A 14,236-nucleotide genomic window follows, 5' to 3' on the forward strand; every position below is an offset into this window, starting at 1 on the left:
AATAAATCATATTTTGCCTACGACAATTGGTATTCCTATGCGGTCACCCATCCAAGTAGTAACCAATCCTGATGTTGCTTAACTTCCGAGATCGGACGAGATCGGGTGCATTCAACCTGGTATGGTCGTAAGCAGTATTTCTCAACATTTTATGTCTAATCTATTTAAAAAAGTAAAAACTTAAATAAATCATATTTTGCCTACGACAATTGGTATTCCTAGGCGGTCACCCATCCAAGTACTAACCAATCCCGACGTTGCTTAACTTCCGAGATCGGACGAGATCGGGTGCATTCAACCTGGTATGGTCGTAGACAGTATTGGTCAACATTTATGGTCTAATCTATTTAAAAATGTAAAAACTTAAATAAATCATATTGTGCCTACGACAATTGGTATTCCTAGGCGGTCACCCATCCAAGTAGCAACCAATCCCGATGTTGCTTAACATCCGAGATCGGACGAGATCGGGTGCATTCAACCTGGTATGGTCGTAGCCAGTATTGGTCAACATTTTTTGGTCTAATCTATTTAAAAATGTAAAAACTTAAATAAATCATATTTTGCCTACGACAATTGGTATTCCTAGGCGGTCACCCATCCAAGTACTAACCAATCCCGACGTTGCTTAACTTCCGAGATCGGACGAGATCGGGTGCATTCAACCTGGTATGGTCGTAGACAGTATTGGTCAACATTTATGGTCTAATCTATTTAAAAATGTAAAAACTTAAATAAATCATATTTTGCCTACGACAATTGGTATTCCTAGGCGGTCACCCATCCAAGTACTAACCAATCCCGACGTTGCTTAACTTCCGAGATCGGACGAGATCGGGTGCATTCAACCTAGTATGGTCGTAGACAGTATTGGTCAACATTTTTTGGTCTAAAATCTTTAAAAATGTTACCATTTAAATATATTTTAAAAATCATATTTTGCCTATGACAATTGGTATTCCTAGGCGGTCACCCATCCAAGTAATAACCAATCCCGACGTTGCTTAACTTCCGAGATCGGACGAGATCGGGTGCATTCAACCTGGTGTGGTCGTAGACAGTATTGGTCAACATTTTTTGGTCTAAAATCTTTAAAAATGTTAACATTTAAATATATTTTATGAATCATATTTTGCCTATGACAATTGGAATTGCTATGCGGTCAACCATCCAAGTACTAACCAATCCCGACGTTGCTTAACTTCCGAGGTCGGACGAGATCGGGTGCATTCAACCTGGTATGGTCGTAGACAGTATTGGTCAACATTTATGGTCTAATCTATTTAAAAATGTAAAAACTTAAATAAATCATATTGTGCCTACGACAATTGGTATTCCTAGGCGGTCACCCATCCAAGTAGCAACCAATCCCGATGTTGCTTAACATCCGAGATCGGACGAGATCGGGTGCATTCAACCTGGTATGGTCGAAAGCAGTATTTCTCAACATTTTATGTCTAATCTAATTAAAAAAGTAAAAACTTAAATAAATCATATTTTGCCTACGACAATTGGTATTCCTATGCGGTCACCCATCCAAGTAGCAACCAATCCCGATGTTGCTTAACTTCCGAGATCGGACGAGATCGGGTGCATTCAACCTGGTATGGTCGTAAGCAGTATTTCTCAACATTTTATGTCTAATCTATTTAAAAAAGTAAAAACTTAAATAAATCATATTTTGCCTACGACAATTGGTATTCCTAGGCGGTCACCCATCCAAGTACTAACCAATCCCGACGTTGCTTAACTTCCGAGATCAGACGAGATCGGGTGCATTCAACCTGGTATGGTCGTAGACAGTATTGGTCAACATTTATGGTCTAATCTATTTAAAAATGTAAAAACTTAAATAAATCATATTGTGCCTACGACAATTGGTATTCCTAGGCGGTCACCCATCCAAGTAGCAACCAATCCCGATGTTGCTTAACTTCCGAGATCGGACGAGATCGGGTGCATTCAACCTGGTATGGTCGTAGACAGTATTGGTCAACATTTTTTGGTCTAAAATCTTTAAAAATGTTAACATTTAAATATATTTTATGAATCATATTTTGCCTATGAAAATTGGAATTCCTATGCGGTCAACCATCCAAGTACTAACCAATCCCGACGTTGCTTAACTTCCGAGATCGGACGAGGTCGGGTGCATTCAACCTGGTATGGTCGTAGACAGTATTGATCAACATTTTATGGTCTAATCTATTTAAAAATGTAAAAACTTTAATAAATCATATTGTGCCTACGACAATTGGTATTCCTATGCGGTCACCCATCCAAGTAGCAACCAATCCCGATGTTGCTTAACTTCCGAGATCGGACGAGATCGGATGCATTCAACCTGGTATGGTCGTAGTCGGTATTGGTCAACATTTATGGTCTAATCTATTTAAAAATGTAAAAACTTAAATAAATCATATTGTGCCTACGACAATTGGTATTCCTAGGCGGTCACCCATCCAAGTACAAACCAATCCCGACGTTGCTTAACTTCCGAGATCGGACGAGATCGGGTGCATTCAACCTGGTATGTTCGTAGACAGTATTGGTCAACCTTTATGGTCTAACCTATTTAAAAATGTAAAAACTTAAATAAATCATATTGTGCCTACGACAATTGGTATTCCTAGGCGGTCACCCATACAAGTACTAACCAATCCAGACGTTGCTTAACTTCCGAGATCGGACGAGATCGGGTGCATTCAACCTGGTATGGTCGTAGCCAGTATTGGTCAACATTTTTTGGTCTAATCTATTTAAAAATGTAAAAACTTAAATAAATCATATTTTGCCTACGACAATTGGTATTCCTAGGCGGTCACCCATCCAAGTACTAACCAATCCCGACGTTGCTTAACTTCCGAGATCGGACGAGATCGGGTGCATTCAACCTGGTATGGTCGTAGGCAGTAGTGGTCAATATTTTTTGGTCTAAAATCTTTAAAAATGTGAACATTTAAATATATTTTAAAAATCATATTTTGCCTATGACAATTGGTATTCCTAGGCGGTCACCCATCTAAGTACCAACCAACCCGACGTTGCTTAACTTCCGAGATCGGACGCGAATCGGGTGCATTCAACTTGGTGTGTTCGTAGCCAGTATTGGTCAACATTTTATGGTCTAATCTATTTAAAAATGTAAAAACTTAACTAAATCATATTGTGCCTACGACAATTGGTATTCCTATGCGGTCACCCATCCAAGTAGCAACCAATCCCGATGTTGCTTAACTTCCGAGATCGGACGAGATCGGGTGCATTCAACCTAGTATGGTCGTAGACAGTATTGGTCAACATTTTTTGGTCTAAAATCTTTAAAAATGTTACCATTTAATTATATTTTAAAAATCATATTTTGCCTATGACAATTGGTATTCCTAGGCGGTCACCCATCCAAGTACTAACCAATCCCAAAGTTGCTTAACTTCCGAGATCGGACGAGATCGGGTGCATTCAACCTGGTGTGGTCGTAGACAGTATTGGTCAACATTTTTTGGTCTAAAATCTTTAAAAATGTTAACATTTAAATATATTTTATGAATCATATTTTGCCTATGACAATTGGAATTCCTATGCGGTCAACCATCCAAGTACTAACCAATCCCGACGTTGCTTAACTTCCGAGATCGGACGAGATCGGGTGCATTCAACCTGGTATGGTCGTAGACAGTATTGGTCAACATTTATGGTCTAATCTATTTAAAAATGTAAAAACTTAAATAAATCATATTGTGCCTACGACAATTGGTATTCCTAGGCGGTCACCCATCCAAGTAGCAACCAATCCCGATGTTGCTTAACATCCGAGATCGGACGAGATCGGGTGCATTCAACCTGGTATGGTCGAAAGCAGTATTTCTCAACATTTTATGTCTAATCTAATTAAAAAAGTAAAAACTTAAATAAATCATATTTTGCCTACGACAATTGGTATTCCTATGCGGTCACCCATCCAAGTAGCAACCAATCCCGATGTTGCTTAACTTCCGAGATCGGACGAGATCGGGTGCATTCAACCTGGTATGGTCGTAAGCAGTATTTCTCAACATTTTATGTCTAATCTATTTAAAAAAGTAAAAACTTAAATAAATCATATTTTGCCTACGACAATTGGTATTCCTAGGCGGTCACCCATCCAAGTACTAACCAATCCCGACGTTGCTTAACTTCCGAGATCGGACGAGATCGGGTGCATTCAACCTGGTATGGTCGTAGACAGTATTGGTCAACATTTATGGTCTAATCTATTTAAAAATGTAAAAACTTAAATAAATCATATTGTGCCTACGACAATTGGTATTCCTAGGCGGTCACCCATCCAAGTAGCAACCAATCCCGATGTTGCTTAACATCCGAGATCGGACGAGATCGGGTGCATTCAACCTGGTATGGTCGAAAGCAGTATTTCTCAACATTTTATGTCTAATCTAATTAAAAAAGTAAAAACTTAAATAAATCATATTTTGCCTACGACAATTGGTATTCCTATGCGGTCACCCATCCAAGTAGCAACCAATCCCGATGTTGCTTAACTTCCGAGATCGGACGAGATCGGGTGCATTCAACCTGGTATGGTCGTAAGCAGTATTTCTCAACATTTTACGTCTAATCTATTTAAAAAAGTAAAAACTTAAATAAATCATATTTTGCCTACGAAAATTGGTGTTCCTAGGCGGTCACCCATCCAAGTACTAACCAATCCCGACGTTGCTTAACTTCCGAGATCGGACGAGATCGGGTGCATTCAACCTGGTATGGTCGTAGACAGTATTGGTCAACATTTATGGTCTAATCTATTTAAAAATGTAAAAACTTAAACAAATCATATTGTGCCTACGACACTTGGTATTCCTAGGCGGTCACCCATCCAAGTACTAACCAATCCCGACGTTGCTTAACTTCCGAGATCGGACGAGATCGGGTGCATTCAACCTGGTATGGTCGTAGACAGTTTTGGTCAACATTTATGGTCTAAGCTATTTAAAAATGTAAAAACTTAAATAAATCATATTGTGCCTACGACAATTGGTATTCCTAGGCGGTCACCCATCCAAGTAGCAACCAATCCCGATGTTGCTTAACTTCCGAGATCGGACGAGATCGGGTGCATTCAACCTGGTATGGTCGTAGACAGTATTGGTCAACATTTTTTGGTCTAAAATCTTTAAAAATGTTAACATTTAAATATATTTTATGAATCATATTTTGCCTATGAAAATTGGAATTCCTATGCGGTCAACCATCCAAGTACTAACCAATCCCGACGTTGCTTAACTTCCGAGATCGGACGAGGTCGGGTGCATTCAACCTGGTATGGTCGTAGACAGTATTGATCAACATTTTATGGTCTAATCTATTTAAAAATGTAAAAACTTTAATAAATCATATTGTGCCTACGACAATTGGTATTCCTATGCGGTCACCCATCCAAGTAGCAACCAATCCCGATGTTGCTTAACTTCCGAGATCGGACGAGATCGGATGCATTCAACCTGGTATGGTCGTAGTCGGTATTGGTCAACATTTATGGTCTAATCTATTTAAAAATGTAAAAACTTAAATAAATCATATTGTGCCTACGACAATTGGTATTCCTAGGCGGTCACCCATCCAAGTACAAACCAATCCCGACGTTGCTTAACTTCCGAGATCGGACGAGATCGGGTGCATTCAACCTGGTATGTTCGTAGACAGTATTGGTCAACCTTTATGGTCTAACCTATTTAAAAATGTAAAAACTTAAATAAATCATATTGTGCCTACGACAATTGGTATTCCTAGGCGGTCACCCATACAAGTACTAACCAATCCAGACGTTGCTTAACTTCCGAGATCGGACGAGATCGGGTGCATTCAACCTGGTATGGTCGTAGCCAGTATTGGTCAACATTTTTTGGTCTAATCTATTTAAAAATGTAAAAACTTAAATAAATCATATTTTGCCTACGACAATTGGTATTCCTAGGCGGTCACCCATCCAAGTACTAACCAATCCCGACGTTGCTTAACTTCCGAGATCGGACGAGATCGGGTGCATTCAACCTGGTATGGTCGTAGCCAGTATTGGTCAACATTTTTTGGTCTAATCTATTTAAAAATGTAAAAACTTAAATAAATCATATTGTGCCTACGACAATTGGTATTCCTAGGCGGTCACCCATCCAAGTAGCAACCAATCCCGATGTTGCTTAACATCCGAGATCGGACGAGATCGGGTGCATTCAACCTGGTATGGTCGAAAGCAGTATTTCTCAACATTTTATGTCTAATCTAATTAAAAAAGTAAAAACTTAAATAAATCATATTTTGCCTACGACAATTGGTATTCCTATGCGGTCACCCATCCAAGTAGCAACCAATCCCGATGTTGCTTAACTTCCGAGATCGGACGAGATCGGGTGCATTCAACCTGGTATGGTCGTAAGCAGTATTTCTCAACATTTTATGTCTAATCTATTTAAAAAAGTAAAAACTTAAATAAATCATATTTTGCCTACGACAATTGGTATTCCTAGGCGGTCACCCATCCAAGTACTAACCAATCCCGACGTTGCTTAACTTCCGAGATCGGACGAGATCGGGTGCATTCAACCTGGTATGGTCGTAGACAGTATTGGTCAACATTTATGGTCTAATCTATTTAAAAATGTAAAAACTTAAATAAATCATATTGTGCCTACGACAATTGGTATTCCTAGGCGGTCACCCATCCAAGTAGCAACCAATCCCGATGTTGCTTAACATCCGAGATCGGACGAGATCGGGTGCATTCAACCTGGTATGGTCGAAAGCAGTATTTCTCAACATTTTATGTCTAATCTAATTAAAAAAGTAAAAACTTAAATAAATCATATTTTGCCTACGACAATTGGTATTCCTATGCGGTCACCCATCCAAGTAGCAACCAATCCCGATGTTGCTTAACTTCCGAGATCGGACGAGATCGGGTGCATTCAACCTGGTATGGTCGTAAGCAGTATTTCTCAACATTTTACGTCTAATCTATTTAAAAAAGTAAAAACTTAAATAAATCATATTTTGCCTACGAAAATTGGTGTTCCTAGGCGGTCACCCATCCAAGTACTAACCAATCCCGACGTTGCTTAACTTCCGAGATCGGACGAGATCGGGTGCATTCAACCTGGTATGGTCGTAGACAGTATTGGTCAACATTTATGGTCTAATCTATTTAAAAATGTAAAAACTTAAACAAATCATATTGTGCCTACGACACTTGGTATTCCTAGGCGGTCACCCATCCAAGTACTAACCAATCCCGACGTTGCTTAACTTCCGAGATCGGACGAGATCGGGTGCATTCAACCTGGTATGGTCGTAGACAGTTTTGGTCAACATTTATGGTCTAAGCTATTTAAAAATGTAAAAACTTAAATAAATCATATTGTGCCTACGACAATTGGTATTCCTAGGCGGTCACCCATCCAAGTAGCAACCAATCCCGATGTTGCTTAACTTCCGAGATCGGACGAGATCGGGTGCATTCAACCTGGTATGGTCGTAGACAGTATTGGTCAACATTTTTTGGTCTAAAATCTTTAAAAATGTTAACATTTAAATATATTTTATGAATCATATTTTGCCTATGAAAATTGGAATTCCTATGCGGTCAACCATCCAAGTACTAACCAATCCCGACGTTGCTTAACTTCCGAGATCGGACGAGGTCGGGTGCATTCAACCTGGTATGGTCGTAGACAGTATTGATCAACATTTTATGGTCTAATCTATTTAAAAATGTAAAAACTTTAATAAATCATATTGTGCCTACGACAATTGGTATTCCTATGCGGTCACCCATCCAAGTAGCAACCAATCCCGATGTTGCTTAACTTCCGAGATCGGACGAGATCGGATGCATTCAACCTGGTATGGTCGTAGTCGGTATTGGTCAACATTTATGGTCTAATCTATTTAAAAATGTAAAAACTTAAATAAATCATATTGTGCCTACGACAATTGGTATTCCTAGGCGGTCACCCATCCAAGTACAAACCAATCCCGACGTTGCTTAACTTCCGAGATCGGACGAGATCGGGTGCATTCAACCTGGTATGTTCGTAGACAGTATTGGTCAACCTTTATGGTCTAACCTATTTAAAAATGTAAAAACTTAAATAAATCATATTGTGCCTACGACAATTGGTATTCCTAGGCGGTCACCCATACAAGTACTAACCAATCCAGACGTTGCTTAACTTCCGAGATCGGACGAGATCGGGTGCATTCAACCTGGTATGGTCGTAGCCAGTATTGGTCAACATTTTTTGGTCTAATCTATTTAAAAATGTAAAAACTTAAATAAATCATATTTTGCCTACGACAATTGGTATTCCTAGGCGGTCACCCATCCAAGTACTAACCAATCCCGACGTTGCTTAACTTCCGAGATCGGACGAGATCGGGTGCATTCAACCTGGTATGGTCGTAGGCAGTAGTGGTCAATATTTTTTGGTCTAAAATCTTTAAAAATGTGAACATTTAAATATATTTTAAAAATCATATTTTGCCTATGACAATTGGTATTCCTAGGCGGTCACCCATCTAAGTACCAACCAACCCGACGTTGCTTAACTTCCGAGATCGGACGCGAATCGGGTGCATTCAACTTGGTGTGTTCGTAGCCAGTATTGGTCAACATTTTATGGTCTAATCTATTTAAAAATGTAAAAACTTAACTAAATCATATTGTGCCTACGACAATTGGTATTCCTATGCGGTCACCCATCCAAGTAGCAACCAATCCCGATGTTGCTTAACTTCCGAGATCGGACGAGATCGGGTGCATTCAACCTAGTATGGTCGTAGACAGTATTGGTCAACATTTTTTGGTCTAAAATCTTTAAAAATGTTACCATTTAATTATATTTTAAAAATCATATTTTGCCTATGACAATTGGTATTCCTAGGCGGTCACCCATCCAAGTACTAACCAATCCCAAAGTTGCTTAACTTCCGAGATCGGACGAGATCGGGTGCATTCAACCTGGTGTGGTCGTAGACAGTATTGGTCAACATTTTTTGGTCTAAAATCTTTAAAAATGTTAACATTTAAATATATTTTATGAATCATATTTTGCCTATGACAATTGGAATTCCTATGCGGTCAACCATCCAAGTACTAACCAATCCCGACGTTGCTTAACTTCCGAGATCGGACGAGATCGGGTGCATTCAACCTGGTATGGTCGTAGACAGTATTGGTCAACATTTATGGTCTAATCTATTTAAAAATGTAAAAACTTAAATAAATCATATTGTGCCTACGACAATTGGTATTCCTAGGCGGTCACCCATCCAAGTAGCAACCAATCCCGATGTTGCTTAACATCCGAGATCGGACGAGATCGGGTGCATTCAACCTGGTATGGTCGAAAGCAGTATTTCTCAACATTTTATGTCTAATCTAATTAAAAAAGTAAAAACTTAAATAAATCATATTTTGCCTACGACAATTGGTATTCCTATGCGGTCACCCATCCAAGTAGCAACCAATCCCGATGTTGCTTAACTTCCGAGATCGGACGAGATCGGGTGCATTCAACCTGGTATGGTCGTAAGCAGTATTTCTCAACATTTTATGTCTAATCTATTTAAAAAAGTAAAAACTTAAATAAATCATATTTTGCCTACGACAATTGGTATTCCTAGGCGGTCACCCATCCAAGTACTAACCAATCCCGACGTTGCTTAACTTCCGAGATCGGACGAGATCGGGTGCATTCAACCTGGTATGGTCGTAGACAGTATTGGTCAACATTTATGGTCTAATCTATTTAAAAATGTAAAAACTTAAATAAATCATATTGTGCCTACGACAATTGGTATTCCTAGGCGGTCACCCATCCAAGTAGCAACCAATCCCGATGTTGCTTAACATCCGAGATCGGACGAGATCGGGTGCATTCAACCTGGTATGGTCGAAAGCAGTATTTCTCAACATTTTATGTCTAATCTAATTAAAAAAGTAAAAACTTAAATAAATCATATTTTGCCTACGACAATTGGTATTCCTATGCGGTCACCCATCCAAGTAGCAACCAATCCCGATGTTGCTTAACTTCCGAGATCGGACGAGATCGGGTGCATTCAACCTGGTATGGTCGTAAGCAGTATTTCTCAACATTTTACGTCTAATCTATTTAAAAAAGTAAAAACTTAAATAAATCATATTTTGCCTACGAAAATTGGTGTTCCTAGGCGGTCACCCATCCAAGTACTAACCAATCCCGACGTTGCTTAACTTCCGAGATCGGACGAGATCGGGTGCATTCAACCTGGTATGGTCGTAGACAGTATTGGTCAACATTTATGGTCTAATCTATTTAAAAATGTAAAAACTTAAACAAATCATATTGTGCCTACGACACTTGGTATTCCTAGGCGGTCACCCATCCAAGTACTAACCAATCCCGACGTTGCTTAACTTCCGAGATCGGACGAGATCGGGTGCATTCAACCTGGTATGGTCGTAGACAGTTTTGGTCAACATTTATGGTCTAAGCTATTTAAAAATGTAAAAACTTAAATAAATCATATTGTGCCTACGACAATTGGTATTCCTAGGCGGTCACCCATCCAAGTAGCAACCAATCCCGATGTTGCTTAACTTCCGAGATCGGACGAGATCGGGTGCATTCAACCTGGTATGGTCGTAGACAGTATTGGTCGACATTTTTTGGTCTAAAATCTTTAAAAATTTTAACATTTAAATATATGTTAAAAATCATATTTTGCCTATGACAATTGGTATTCCTAGGCCCGTCACCCATCCAAGTACTAACCAATCCTGACGTTGCTTAACTTCCGACATCGGACGAGATCCGGTGCATTCAACCTGGTATGGTCATAGACGGTATTGGTCAACATTTTATGGTCTAAAATCTTTAAAAATGTTAACATTTAAATATATTTTATAAATCATATTTTGCTTATGACAATTGGAATTCCTATGCGGTCACCCATCCAAGTACTAACCAATCCCGACGTTGCGTAACTTCCGAGATCGGACGAGATCGGGTGCATTCAACCTGGTATGGTCGTAAGCAGTATTTCTCAACATTTTATGTCTAATCTATTTAAAAAAGTAAAAACATAAATAAATCATATTTTGCCTACGACAATTGGTATTCCTAGGCGGTCACCCATCCAAGTACTAACCAATCCCGACGTTGCTTAACTTCCGAGATCGGACGAGATCGGGTGCATTCAACCAGGTATGGTCATAGACAGTATTGGTCAACATTTATGGTCTAATCTATTTAAAAATGTAAAAACTTAAATAAATCATATTGTGCCTACGACAATTGGTATTCCTAGGCGGTCACCCATCCAAGTACTAACCAATCCCGATGTTGCGTAACTTCCGAGATCGGACGAGATCGGGTGCATTCAACCTGGTATGGTCGTAGGCAGTATTGGTCAATATTTTTTGGTCTGAAATCTTTAAAAATGTTAACATTTAAATATATTTTAAAAATCATATTTTGCCTATGACAATTGGTATTCCTAGGCGGTCACCCATCTAAGTACCAACCAACCCGACGTTGCTTAACTTCCGAGATCGGACGCGAATCGGGTGCATTCAACCTGGTATGTTCGTAGCCAGTATTGGTCAACATTTTATGGTCTAATCTATTTAAAAATGTAAAAACTTAAATAAATCATATTGTGCCTACGACAATTGGTATTCCTAGGCGGTCACCCATCCAAGTACTAACCAATCCCGAAGTTGCTTAACATCCGAAATCGGACGAGATCGGGTGCATTCAACCTGGTATGGTCGTAAGCAGTATTTCTCAATATTAAAAAGTAAAAACTTAAATAAATCATATTTTGCCTACGACAATTGGTATTCCTAGGCGGTCACCCATCCAAGTACTAACCAATCCCGACGTTGCTTAACTTCCGAGATCGGACGAGATCGGGTGCATTCAACCTGGTATGGTCGTAGAAAGTATTGGTCAACATTTATGGTCTAATCTATTTAAAAATGTAAAAACTTAAACAAATCATATTGTGCCTACGACAATTGGTATTCCTAGGCGGTCACCCATCCAAGTACTAACCAATCCCGAAGTTGCTTAACTTCCGAGATCGGACGAGATCGGGTGCATTCAACCTGGTATGGTCGTAGTCGGTATTGGTCAACATTTATGGTCTAATCTATTTAAAAATGTAAAAACTTAAATAAATCATATTGTGCCTACGACAATTGGTATTCCTAGGCGGTCACCCATCCAAGTACAAACCAATCCCGACGTTGCTTAACTTCCGAGATCGGACGAGATCGGGTGCATTCAACCTGGTATGTTCGTAGACAGTATTGGTCAACCTTTATGGTCTAACCTATTTAAAAATGTAAAAACTTAAATAAATCATATTGTGCCTACGACAATTGGTATTCCTAGGCGGTCACCCATACAAGTACTAACCAATCCAGACGTTGCTTAACTTCCGAGATCGGACGAGATCGGGTGCATTCAACCTGGTATGGTCGTAGCCAGTATTGGTCAACATTTTTTGGTCTAATCTATTTAAAAATGTAAAAACTTAAATAAATCATATTTTGCCTACGACAATTGGTATTCCTAGGCGGTCACCCATCCAAGTACTAACCAATCCCGACGTTGCTTAACTTCCGAGATCGGACGAGATCGGGTGCATTCAACCTGGTATGGTCGTAGGCAGTATTGGTCAATATTTTTTGGTCTAAAATCTTTAAAAATGTGAACATTTAAATATATTTTAAAAATCATATTTTGCCTATGACAATTGGTATTCCTAGGCGGTCACCCATCTAAGTACCAACCAACCCGACGTTGCTTAACTTCCGAGATCGGACGCGAATCGGGTGCATTCAACTTGGTGTGTTCGTAGCCAGTATTGGTCAACATTTTATGGTCTAATCTATTTAAAAATGTAAAAACTTAACTAAATCATATTGTGCCTACGACAATTGGTATTCCTATGCGGTCACCCATCCAAGTAGCAACCAATCCCGATGTTGCTTAACTTCCGAGATCGGACGAGATCGGGTGCATTCAACCTAGTATGGTCGTAGACAGTATTGGTCAACATTTTTTGGTCTAAAATCTTTAAAAATGTTACCATTTAATTATATTTTAAAAATCATATTTTGCCTATGACAATTGGTATTCCTAGGCGGTCACCCATCCAAGTACTAACCAATCCCAAAGTTGCTTAACTTCCGAGATCGGACGAGATCGGGTGCATTCAACCTGGTATGGTCGTAGACAGTATTGGTCAACATTTATGGTCTAATCTATTTAAAAATGTAAAAACTTAAATAAATCATATTGTGCCTACGACAATTGGTATTCCTAGGCGGTCACCCATCCAAGTAGCAACCAATCCCGATGTTGCTTAACATCCGAGATCGGACGAGATCGGGTGCATTCAACCTGGTATGGTCGAAAGCAGTATTTCTCAACATTTTATGTCTAATCTAATTAAAAAAGTAAAAACTTAAATAAATCATATTTTGCCTACGACAATTGGTATTCCTATGCGGTCACCCATCCAAGTAGCAACCAATCCCGATGTTGCTTAACTTCCGAGATCGGACGAGATCGGGTGCATTCAACCTGGTATGGTCGTAAGCAGTATTTCTCAACATTTTATGTCAAATCTATTTAAAAAAGTAAAAACTTAAATAAATCATATTTTGCCTACGACAATTGGTATTCCTAGGCGGTCACCCATCCAAGTACTAACCAATCCCGACGTTGCTTAACTTCCGAGATCGGACGAGATCGGGTGCATTCAACCTGGTATGGTCGTAGACAGTATTGGTCAACATTTATGGTCTAATCTATTTAAAAATGTAAAAACTTAAATAAATCATATTGTGCCTACGACAATTGGTATTCCTAGGCGGTCACCCATCCAAGTAGCAACCAATCCCGATGTTGCTTAACATCCGAGATCGGACGAGATCGGGTGCATTCAACCTGGTATGGTCGAAAGCAGTATTTCTCAACATTTTATGTCTAATCTAATTAAAAAAGTAAAAACTTAAATAAATCATATTTTGCCTACGACAATTGGTATTCCTATGCGGTCACCCATCCAAGTAGCAACCAATCCCGATGTTGCTTAACTTCCGAGATCGGACGAGATCCGGTGCATTCAACCTGGTATGGTCGTAAGCAGTATTTCTCAACATTTTACGTCTAATCTATTTAAAAAA

General features: G+C 39.2%; 34 non-coding genes and 43 pseudogenes across 34 annotated transcripts; all 77 read right to left on the reverse strand.

The window, feature by feature from the left end:
* Nucleotides 1-14: 14 nt before the first annotated feature.
* Nucleotides 15-133, reverse strand: LOC146151368 (5S ribosomal RNA; annotated as a pseudogene).
* Nucleotides 134-197: 64 nt separating this feature from the next.
* LOC146151369 (5S ribosomal RNA) lies at nucleotides 198-316 on the reverse strand. The gene has a single exon (XR_014497405.1). It is a non-coding gene; the product is annotated as a 5S ribosomal RNA (ribosomal RNA).
* Nucleotides 317-380: 64 nt separating this feature from the next.
* LOC146151370 (5S ribosomal RNA) lies at nucleotides 381-499 on the reverse strand (annotated as a pseudogene).
* Nucleotides 500-564: 65 nt separating this feature from the next.
* On the reverse strand, nucleotides 565-683 carry LOC146151371 (5S ribosomal RNA). Its single transcript, XR_014497416.1, has one exon. It is a non-coding gene; the product is annotated as a 5S ribosomal RNA (ribosomal RNA).
* Nucleotides 684-747: 64 nt separating this feature from the next.
* LOC146151372 (5S ribosomal RNA) lies at nucleotides 748-866 on the reverse strand. The gene has a single exon (XR_014496350.1). It is a non-coding gene; the product is annotated as a 5S ribosomal RNA (ribosomal RNA).
* Nucleotides 867-940: 74 nt separating this feature from the next.
* LOC146151373 (5S ribosomal RNA) lies at nucleotides 941-1,059 on the reverse strand (annotated as a pseudogene).
* A 74-nt stretch (nucleotides 1,060-1,133) lies between these two features.
* Nucleotides 1,134-1,252, reverse strand: LOC146151374 (5S ribosomal RNA; annotated as a pseudogene).
* A 64-nt stretch (nucleotides 1,253-1,316) lies between these two features.
* On the reverse strand, nucleotides 1,317-1,435 carry LOC146151375 (5S ribosomal RNA; annotated as a pseudogene).
* Nucleotides 1,436-1,499: 64 nt separating this feature from the next.
* Nucleotides 1,500-1,618, reverse strand: LOC146151376 (5S ribosomal RNA; annotated as a pseudogene).
* Nucleotides 1,619-1,682: 64 nt separating this feature from the next.
* LOC146151377 (5S ribosomal RNA) lies at nucleotides 1,683-1,801 on the reverse strand. Its single transcript, XR_014495687.1, has one exon. It is a non-coding gene; the product is annotated as a 5S ribosomal RNA (ribosomal RNA).
* A 64-nt stretch (nucleotides 1,802-1,865) lies between these two features.
* On the reverse strand, nucleotides 1,866-1,984 carry LOC146151378 (5S ribosomal RNA). Its single transcript, XR_014498522.1, has one exon. It is a non-coding gene; the product is annotated as a 5S ribosomal RNA (ribosomal RNA).
* A 74-nt stretch (nucleotides 1,985-2,058) lies between these two features.
* On the reverse strand, nucleotides 2,059-2,177 carry LOC146151379 (5S ribosomal RNA; annotated as a pseudogene).
* A 65-nt stretch (nucleotides 2,178-2,242) lies between these two features.
* LOC146151380 (5S ribosomal RNA) lies at nucleotides 2,243-2,361 on the reverse strand (annotated as a pseudogene).
* A 64-nt stretch (nucleotides 2,362-2,425) lies between these two features.
* LOC146151381 (5S ribosomal RNA) lies at nucleotides 2,426-2,544 on the reverse strand. Its single transcript, XR_014498383.1, has one exon. It is a non-coding gene; the product is annotated as a 5S ribosomal RNA (ribosomal RNA).
* A 64-nt stretch (nucleotides 2,545-2,608) lies between these two features.
* LOC146151382 (5S ribosomal RNA) lies at nucleotides 2,609-2,727 on the reverse strand (annotated as a pseudogene).
* Nucleotides 2,728-2,792: 65 nt separating this feature from the next.
* On the reverse strand, nucleotides 2,793-2,911 carry LOC146151383 (5S ribosomal RNA). The gene has a single exon (XR_014498640.1). It is a non-coding gene; the product is annotated as a 5S ribosomal RNA (ribosomal RNA).
* Nucleotides 2,912-2,985: 74 nt separating this feature from the next.
* Nucleotides 2,986-3,104, reverse strand: LOC146151384 (5S ribosomal RNA; annotated as a pseudogene).
* A 65-nt stretch (nucleotides 3,105-3,169) lies between these two features.
* LOC146151385 (5S ribosomal RNA) lies at nucleotides 3,170-3,288 on the reverse strand (annotated as a pseudogene).
* A 74-nt stretch (nucleotides 3,289-3,362) lies between these two features.
* On the reverse strand, nucleotides 3,363-3,481 carry LOC146151386 (5S ribosomal RNA). The gene has a single exon (XR_014497031.1). It is a non-coding gene; the product is annotated as a 5S ribosomal RNA (ribosomal RNA).
* A 74-nt stretch (nucleotides 3,482-3,555) lies between these two features.
* LOC146151387 (5S ribosomal RNA) lies at nucleotides 3,556-3,674 on the reverse strand (annotated as a pseudogene).
* Nucleotides 3,675-3,738: 64 nt separating this feature from the next.
* LOC146151388 (5S ribosomal RNA) lies at nucleotides 3,739-3,857 on the reverse strand (annotated as a pseudogene).
* A 64-nt stretch (nucleotides 3,858-3,921) lies between these two features.
* On the reverse strand, nucleotides 3,922-4,040 carry LOC146151389 (5S ribosomal RNA; annotated as a pseudogene).
* A 64-nt stretch (nucleotides 4,041-4,104) lies between these two features.
* On the reverse strand, nucleotides 4,105-4,223 carry LOC146151390 (5S ribosomal RNA). Its single transcript, XR_014497427.1, has one exon. It is a non-coding gene; the product is annotated as a 5S ribosomal RNA (ribosomal RNA).
* Nucleotides 4,224-4,287: 64 nt separating this feature from the next.
* LOC146151391 (5S ribosomal RNA) lies at nucleotides 4,288-4,406 on the reverse strand (annotated as a pseudogene).
* A 64-nt stretch (nucleotides 4,407-4,470) lies between these two features.
* Nucleotides 4,471-4,589, reverse strand: LOC146151392 (5S ribosomal RNA; annotated as a pseudogene).
* A 64-nt stretch (nucleotides 4,590-4,653) lies between these two features.
* On the reverse strand, nucleotides 4,654-4,772 carry LOC146151393 (5S ribosomal RNA). Its single transcript, XR_014497174.1, has one exon. It is a non-coding gene; the product is annotated as a 5S ribosomal RNA (ribosomal RNA).
* Nucleotides 4,773-4,836: 64 nt separating this feature from the next.
* LOC146151394 (5S ribosomal RNA) lies at nucleotides 4,837-4,955 on the reverse strand. The gene has a single exon (XR_014496560.1). It is a non-coding gene; the product is annotated as a 5S ribosomal RNA (ribosomal RNA).
* Nucleotides 4,956-5,019: 64 nt separating this feature from the next.
* On the reverse strand, nucleotides 5,020-5,138 carry LOC146151395 (5S ribosomal RNA). Its single transcript, XR_014498523.1, has one exon. It is a non-coding gene; the product is annotated as a 5S ribosomal RNA (ribosomal RNA).
* Nucleotides 5,139-5,212: 74 nt separating this feature from the next.
* On the reverse strand, nucleotides 5,213-5,331 carry LOC146151396 (5S ribosomal RNA; annotated as a pseudogene).
* A 65-nt stretch (nucleotides 5,332-5,396) lies between these two features.
* LOC146151397 (5S ribosomal RNA) lies at nucleotides 5,397-5,515 on the reverse strand (annotated as a pseudogene).
* A 64-nt stretch (nucleotides 5,516-5,579) lies between these two features.
* LOC146151398 (5S ribosomal RNA) lies at nucleotides 5,580-5,698 on the reverse strand. The gene has a single exon (XR_014498384.1). It is a non-coding gene; the product is annotated as a 5S ribosomal RNA (ribosomal RNA).
* Nucleotides 5,699-5,762: 64 nt separating this feature from the next.
* LOC146151399 (5S ribosomal RNA) lies at nucleotides 5,763-5,881 on the reverse strand (annotated as a pseudogene).
* Nucleotides 5,882-5,946: 65 nt separating this feature from the next.
* On the reverse strand, nucleotides 5,947-6,065 carry LOC146151400 (5S ribosomal RNA). Its single transcript, XR_014496216.1, has one exon. It is a non-coding gene; the product is annotated as a 5S ribosomal RNA (ribosomal RNA).
* A 65-nt stretch (nucleotides 6,066-6,130) lies between these two features.
* Nucleotides 6,131-6,249, reverse strand: LOC146151401 (5S ribosomal RNA; annotated as a pseudogene).
* A 64-nt stretch (nucleotides 6,250-6,313) lies between these two features.
* Nucleotides 6,314-6,432, reverse strand: LOC146151402 (5S ribosomal RNA; annotated as a pseudogene).
* Nucleotides 6,433-6,496: 64 nt separating this feature from the next.
* LOC146151403 (5S ribosomal RNA) lies at nucleotides 6,497-6,615 on the reverse strand. The gene has a single exon (XR_014497438.1). It is a non-coding gene; the product is annotated as a 5S ribosomal RNA (ribosomal RNA).
* Nucleotides 6,616-6,679: 64 nt separating this feature from the next.
* On the reverse strand, nucleotides 6,680-6,798 carry LOC146151404 (5S ribosomal RNA; annotated as a pseudogene).
* A 64-nt stretch (nucleotides 6,799-6,862) lies between these two features.
* LOC146151405 (5S ribosomal RNA) lies at nucleotides 6,863-6,981 on the reverse strand (annotated as a pseudogene).
* Nucleotides 6,982-7,045: 64 nt separating this feature from the next.
* On the reverse strand, nucleotides 7,046-7,164 carry LOC146151406 (5S ribosomal RNA). The gene has a single exon (XR_014497175.1). It is a non-coding gene; the product is annotated as a 5S ribosomal RNA (ribosomal RNA).
* A 64-nt stretch (nucleotides 7,165-7,228) lies between these two features.
* On the reverse strand, nucleotides 7,229-7,347 carry LOC146151407 (5S ribosomal RNA). The gene has a single exon (XR_014496561.1). It is a non-coding gene; the product is annotated as a 5S ribosomal RNA (ribosomal RNA).
* Nucleotides 7,348-7,411: 64 nt separating this feature from the next.
* On the reverse strand, nucleotides 7,412-7,530 carry LOC146151408 (5S ribosomal RNA). The gene has a single exon (XR_014498524.1). It is a non-coding gene; the product is annotated as a 5S ribosomal RNA (ribosomal RNA).
* A 74-nt stretch (nucleotides 7,531-7,604) lies between these two features.
* On the reverse strand, nucleotides 7,605-7,723 carry LOC146151409 (5S ribosomal RNA; annotated as a pseudogene).
* A 65-nt stretch (nucleotides 7,724-7,788) lies between these two features.
* LOC146151410 (5S ribosomal RNA) lies at nucleotides 7,789-7,907 on the reverse strand (annotated as a pseudogene).
* Nucleotides 7,908-7,971: 64 nt separating this feature from the next.
* Nucleotides 7,972-8,090, reverse strand: LOC146151411 (5S ribosomal RNA). Its single transcript, XR_014498385.1, has one exon. It is a non-coding gene; the product is annotated as a 5S ribosomal RNA (ribosomal RNA).
* A 64-nt stretch (nucleotides 8,091-8,154) lies between these two features.
* LOC146151412 (5S ribosomal RNA) lies at nucleotides 8,155-8,273 on the reverse strand (annotated as a pseudogene).
* Nucleotides 8,274-8,338: 65 nt separating this feature from the next.
* On the reverse strand, nucleotides 8,339-8,457 carry LOC146151413 (5S ribosomal RNA). Its single transcript, XR_014498651.1, has one exon. It is a non-coding gene; the product is annotated as a 5S ribosomal RNA (ribosomal RNA).
* Nucleotides 8,458-8,531: 74 nt separating this feature from the next.
* On the reverse strand, nucleotides 8,532-8,650 carry LOC146151414 (5S ribosomal RNA; annotated as a pseudogene).
* Nucleotides 8,651-8,715: 65 nt separating this feature from the next.
* LOC146151415 (5S ribosomal RNA) lies at nucleotides 8,716-8,834 on the reverse strand (annotated as a pseudogene).
* Nucleotides 8,835-8,908: 74 nt separating this feature from the next.
* Nucleotides 8,909-9,027, reverse strand: LOC146151416 (5S ribosomal RNA). Its single transcript, XR_014497033.1, has one exon. It is a non-coding gene; the product is annotated as a 5S ribosomal RNA (ribosomal RNA).
* Nucleotides 9,028-9,101: 74 nt separating this feature from the next.
* LOC146151417 (5S ribosomal RNA) lies at nucleotides 9,102-9,220 on the reverse strand (annotated as a pseudogene).
* Nucleotides 9,221-9,284: 64 nt separating this feature from the next.
* On the reverse strand, nucleotides 9,285-9,403 carry LOC146151418 (5S ribosomal RNA; annotated as a pseudogene).
* A 64-nt stretch (nucleotides 9,404-9,467) lies between these two features.
* Nucleotides 9,468-9,586, reverse strand: LOC146151419 (5S ribosomal RNA; annotated as a pseudogene).
* A 64-nt stretch (nucleotides 9,587-9,650) lies between these two features.
* On the reverse strand, nucleotides 9,651-9,769 carry LOC146151420 (5S ribosomal RNA). Its single transcript, XR_014497449.1, has one exon. It is a non-coding gene; the product is annotated as a 5S ribosomal RNA (ribosomal RNA).
* A 64-nt stretch (nucleotides 9,770-9,833) lies between these two features.
* Nucleotides 9,834-9,952, reverse strand: LOC146151421 (5S ribosomal RNA; annotated as a pseudogene).
* A 64-nt stretch (nucleotides 9,953-10,016) lies between these two features.
* Nucleotides 10,017-10,135, reverse strand: LOC146151422 (5S ribosomal RNA; annotated as a pseudogene).
* A 64-nt stretch (nucleotides 10,136-10,199) lies between these two features.
* Nucleotides 10,200-10,318, reverse strand: LOC146151423 (5S ribosomal RNA). The gene has a single exon (XR_014497176.1). It is a non-coding gene; the product is annotated as a 5S ribosomal RNA (ribosomal RNA).
* A 64-nt stretch (nucleotides 10,319-10,382) lies between these two features.
* Nucleotides 10,383-10,501, reverse strand: LOC146151424 (5S ribosomal RNA). Its single transcript, XR_014496562.1, has one exon. It is a non-coding gene; the product is annotated as a 5S ribosomal RNA (ribosomal RNA).
* A 64-nt stretch (nucleotides 10,502-10,565) lies between these two features.
* Nucleotides 10,566-10,684, reverse strand: LOC146151425 (5S ribosomal RNA). Its single transcript, XR_014498525.1, has one exon. It is a non-coding gene; the product is annotated as a 5S ribosomal RNA (ribosomal RNA).
* A 74-nt stretch (nucleotides 10,685-10,758) lies between these two features.
* LOC146151426 (5S ribosomal RNA) lies at nucleotides 10,759-10,878 on the reverse strand (annotated as a pseudogene).
* Nucleotides 10,879-10,952: 74 nt separating this feature from the next.
* LOC146151427 (5S ribosomal RNA) lies at nucleotides 10,953-11,071 on the reverse strand (annotated as a pseudogene).
* Nucleotides 11,072-11,135: 64 nt separating this feature from the next.
* On the reverse strand, nucleotides 11,136-11,254 carry LOC146151428 (5S ribosomal RNA). The gene has a single exon (XR_014496016.1). It is a non-coding gene; the product is annotated as a 5S ribosomal RNA (ribosomal RNA).
* Nucleotides 11,255-11,318: 64 nt separating this feature from the next.
* Nucleotides 11,319-11,437, reverse strand: LOC146151429 (5S ribosomal RNA). The gene has a single exon (XR_014496489.1). It is a non-coding gene; the product is annotated as a 5S ribosomal RNA (ribosomal RNA).
* A 74-nt stretch (nucleotides 11,438-11,511) lies between these two features.
* LOC146151430 (5S ribosomal RNA) lies at nucleotides 11,512-11,630 on the reverse strand (annotated as a pseudogene).
* Nucleotides 11,631-11,695: 65 nt separating this feature from the next.
* Nucleotides 11,696-11,814, reverse strand: LOC146151431 (5S ribosomal RNA). Its single transcript, XR_014497143.1, has one exon. It is a non-coding gene; the product is annotated as a 5S ribosomal RNA (ribosomal RNA).
* A 46-nt stretch (nucleotides 11,815-11,860) lies between these two features.
* On the reverse strand, nucleotides 11,861-11,979 carry LOC146151432 (5S ribosomal RNA). The gene has a single exon (XR_014496427.1). It is a non-coding gene; the product is annotated as a 5S ribosomal RNA (ribosomal RNA).
* Nucleotides 11,980-12,043: 64 nt separating this feature from the next.
* On the reverse strand, nucleotides 12,044-12,162 carry LOC146151433 (5S ribosomal RNA). Its single transcript, XR_014495304.1, has one exon. It is a non-coding gene; the product is annotated as a 5S ribosomal RNA (ribosomal RNA).
* Nucleotides 12,163-12,226: 64 nt separating this feature from the next.
* LOC146151434 (5S ribosomal RNA) lies at nucleotides 12,227-12,345 on the reverse strand. Its single transcript, XR_014498386.1, has one exon. It is a non-coding gene; the product is annotated as a 5S ribosomal RNA (ribosomal RNA).
* A 64-nt stretch (nucleotides 12,346-12,409) lies between these two features.
* On the reverse strand, nucleotides 12,410-12,528 carry LOC146151435 (5S ribosomal RNA; annotated as a pseudogene).
* Nucleotides 12,529-12,593: 65 nt separating this feature from the next.
* Nucleotides 12,594-12,712, reverse strand: LOC146151436 (5S ribosomal RNA). Its single transcript, XR_014498662.1, has one exon. It is a non-coding gene; the product is annotated as a 5S ribosomal RNA (ribosomal RNA).
* A 74-nt stretch (nucleotides 12,713-12,786) lies between these two features.
* LOC146151437 (5S ribosomal RNA) lies at nucleotides 12,787-12,905 on the reverse strand (annotated as a pseudogene).
* A 65-nt stretch (nucleotides 12,906-12,970) lies between these two features.
* Nucleotides 12,971-13,089, reverse strand: LOC146151438 (5S ribosomal RNA; annotated as a pseudogene).
* A 74-nt stretch (nucleotides 13,090-13,163) lies between these two features.
* Nucleotides 13,164-13,282, reverse strand: LOC146151439 (5S ribosomal RNA). The gene has a single exon (XR_014495722.1). It is a non-coding gene; the product is annotated as a 5S ribosomal RNA (ribosomal RNA).
* A 64-nt stretch (nucleotides 13,283-13,346) lies between these two features.
* On the reverse strand, nucleotides 13,347-13,465 carry LOC146151440 (5S ribosomal RNA; annotated as a pseudogene).
* Nucleotides 13,466-13,529: 64 nt separating this feature from the next.
* LOC146151441 (5S ribosomal RNA) lies at nucleotides 13,530-13,648 on the reverse strand (annotated as a pseudogene).
* Nucleotides 13,649-13,712: 64 nt separating this feature from the next.
* Nucleotides 13,713-13,831, reverse strand: LOC146151442 (5S ribosomal RNA). Its single transcript, XR_014497460.1, has one exon. It is a non-coding gene; the product is annotated as a 5S ribosomal RNA (ribosomal RNA).
* Nucleotides 13,832-13,895: 64 nt separating this feature from the next.
* LOC146151443 (5S ribosomal RNA) lies at nucleotides 13,896-14,014 on the reverse strand (annotated as a pseudogene).
* Nucleotides 14,015-14,078: 64 nt separating this feature from the next.
* LOC146151444 (5S ribosomal RNA) lies at nucleotides 14,079-14,197 on the reverse strand (annotated as a pseudogene).
* Nucleotides 14,198-14,236: the final 39 nt, after the last annotated feature.

The sequence above is a fragment of the Ascidiella aspersa genome, chromosome 4 (assembly GCF_963924565.1).
Source record: "Ascidiella aspersa chromosome 4, kaAscAspe10.2, whole genome shotgun sequence".
NCBI lineage: Eukaryota > Metazoa > Chordata > Ascidiacea > Phlebobranchia > Ascidiidae > Ascidiella > Ascidiella aspersa.